The 2960-nt window shown below is 37.1% G+C and overlaps 2 protein-coding genes across 6 annotated transcripts in view; both read right to left on the reverse strand.

Annotated features, from left to right (window-relative positions):
* Positions 1 to 2960, reverse strand: part of rph3aa (rabphilin 3A homolog (mouse), a) — a 199717-nt gene that overhangs the window by 115878 nt on the left and 80879 nt on the right. The window lies entirely within an intron of this gene.
* The window catches only part of LOC112162958 (acyl-coenzyme A thioesterase 5), a 41030-nt gene that overhangs the window by 12142 nt on the left and 25928 nt on the right, over positions 1 to 2960 (reverse strand). Inside the window, exon 1 of one of the 2 annotated variants that reach the window (XM_024298979.2) lies at positions 1373 to 1418. The exons of the other annotated variant lie outside the window; for it this stretch is intronic. The gene's annotated coding sequence lies outside the window, so the exon portion shown is untranslated. Of the gene's footprint in view, positions 1 to 1372; positions 1419 to 2960 lie in introns of those variants that run through there. 2 annotated transcript variants of the gene reach the window in all.

Genomic DNA, 2960 nt, shown 5'->3' on the forward strand with positions numbered 1-2960 from the left:
TTTTTAAAGACTGAATGATTCATCAGTTTTTCATTGTAATAGTTAAAGAAGCCGGAGGTCAAAGGGTGACATTACATGGTTCGTCCCAGAATCCACAAACCATCACAAAATGGATCAATATCCTTTCAGTTCCCCAGTAAGTTATCAAGGTAATGTTTGCAGAATGTCTGTGTTTGTTGGTGTGCATGTGCTCCTGTGTGTGTGTGTGTGTATTTGCTTGAAACACAATGTTCTTCTTCCTCAAACAAAACACTTGTGAAATGAAGACAAGGAAAAAAATGCTTTCATCTGAAAAGGTTTTTCAATTTACAAATAAACGTGGACTTTGGTTGCATAATTTGACTCACGAGAGGAATGCTCGTAAAACATAAAACATAGAAAGCGATAAATAAAAACATACACAAAATCAGTAGAACCTATTCGTTTTTGCCTTAAAATATCTCTTCATCCCCAGATGTCCAATTAAAAAGTAAAAACTCTAAAAATGCTCTAAAAATGTTAAGCATAACAGCTGTTAGTGAGTCAAGAACTTCCCTGCAAATCAGCATCTGTGAAACAACTGCTCTTCTTCCTCAAACGCAGCTGCTTGTCCAATAAGAACTAAGAAAAATCAAAACAAATTAGAGTTGTGGGTGCACAGGTTTACTAATAAGTAATGTATCATTGCATTACAAATATCATGTTAATATTCTAAGACCCTAACACAGCAAATGGAAAAATACTTAATCCAGTTTAAAAAAATATTACATTTTCAAAAGCTATGTATACCCTTTTCAGAGAGAGAATCACGTTTTTCTCCTATTAAGGTTTGTAAATTGTTAATGCTATTAGTTTGATAATTATATACCGATAAGTTTCTACCCTCTCAATTAAAACCAATTTTATGTTAGAAATAAGACGCCATGTATTTCTTTTTTTTAGAGATTTACTATTAGTATTCTATAGGGAGATTTTGATTTGATTTGAAATTCCCTATTTTAAGCAATCCAGACAAGAATAATGCATTTGAACTGCACTGGATACAACCGTACAAACATACATCAGACATGGGATAACTAGTGGAAAAAATCAAACTCATATTATCTCACCCATGCTCTACCTTACCATTTTCTTTACAATAATTATTATTCAGTTTATAACTTCACTAATAACCAAATATTAATACCTTACCAACAAAGATTCAGGTCATTAAGAATTCTTAAGTAAAATTAATGCTGTAAAGAAAACAAAAACAACATTTACAGTTAAATAAGTAAGCAAAACTATTGTAAAATAAAATAAATGCTTTACTAAATCATTTAACATTTCAGTTTGCATATGATTTGTATTGTACTGCTCAGAGAAAAAGCTCAGAATAATATTGTACACATACCAACAATGTATTTTTCTTGAAAACCAGAGACTGAAGCAATGAGAAAGTGATTGGAACCATTCAAAACCCCACTGATGGCTTTTATGTGTTCTTGACAGTCTAAACAATCCTCTTTTTATTGATTTTGTTTAACATTAACTGAATGTTAACCAAGTGTTGATATGCTTGTGGAAGGGAATGTGTCTGGCTGGCAAGGAAGGCTCCGCATGTTTTAAATACGACTAAGATTTAAACTAGGGCTGTCAACAAGTAATTATTTAGTAATGAAAATTATTACACTTTGCAACCAGCCCCGTTACGCCTTGCATCAGGCTGTTCAGGGCATGTGAAACTTTCTGAAACTAAATATGGCGACATGAAGCATGGGTAACAACACCACCTGAAGCTGTCATGCGCCAGGAAAGGAAGGACAAAGGCACGTGTAGATCTAACTTTGAACCAAGGAACAGGCTATATAATTTATTATGATCTAATTTAAAAACAAGAGCATAAAAACACTTAAATTTAAGCCAATAAAAATGTTCGGGAGGAGGAGTTTACTGAGGTGGCTAGAGCTGCAGCCAAAAAAAAAACAAAGCACAAACAATCAACACCCTAGGTTGTGATGGACTGCACACATGATGGAAGAACCACACAGCACCAACCCAGTACCAATAGCAGTCATCCACCTCGAGCTCCCACCTCCTAGAACAAAAGTTATATAATCAACAAAAAACAAATCCACACAGTTAAACAGAGATTTTAAAGGTGATCAGACACCAAGGGGGCCGGGTAAACCAACCGACTGCCAACACCAATCAGGAAACAGTTCACAGCAGTGAGGCACTGCCAGAAAACACTGTCTCCTGTGTACAGCGAGCGTCCATCCAAATCTGTCCCAGCACGCAACAACGGAGATCAGTATTTATATCCATCCGCTGTGTTACCTGTTACCTGCAGCTGGGCGCCATACCCCAAATTACTTACAGCAATACATTCTTACACACACCCCCACAGTCCCCCCCTCCCCACACACACACAAATGCACATACCTACACACATACACACAGTACTTCAGTGTAACTTTTTTGACTCTGAAACAAAAGCAAAGCTCAGATAAACAGCTAAAGTTTCAAGCAGATGTACTTGAGTTTAGACAAAAAACAAAAATGGTTTTTAAACTTTCAGTTGATGAAAGTGTATATATTTTACAGAAATGACTGCTGAAAGTCACTGAGCAGTTGAAAAGGTCCTAAAGTCCATCCATCCTGGTCCTGAACCCACTGAATCACTTTCAGGATCACAGAGTTACTGGAGTCCACCCAACTGCAGGTACACTATGAACAGGTCATCCGTCGGTTGGAGGGTCATACACTCATCTTAACACCAAAGGTCAATTTTTGCCTCGTTTCTACTGAACGGTCCGGACAGGACCGGACCAGACTGGACTACTGGACTTTTTAGCGTTTCCATTACAAAATGGACCCGGTAAACAGGTCCGACTGGTCCCTTTTTTTTTTCTAACTTGTCCTATCCAACAGCTGAGCCAACAGATGTGGGCTGAGAGCTTCTTGTGTTGGGCAGATTTTACTGTCACAACAGGGATTTA

The sequence above is a fragment of the Oryzias melastigma genome, linkage group LG12, assembly GCF_002922805.2.
Source record: "Oryzias melastigma strain HK-1 linkage group LG12, ASM292280v2, whole genome shotgun sequence".
Lineage (NCBI taxonomy): Eukaryota > Metazoa > Chordata > Actinopteri > Beloniformes > Adrianichthyidae > Oryzias > Oryzias melastigma.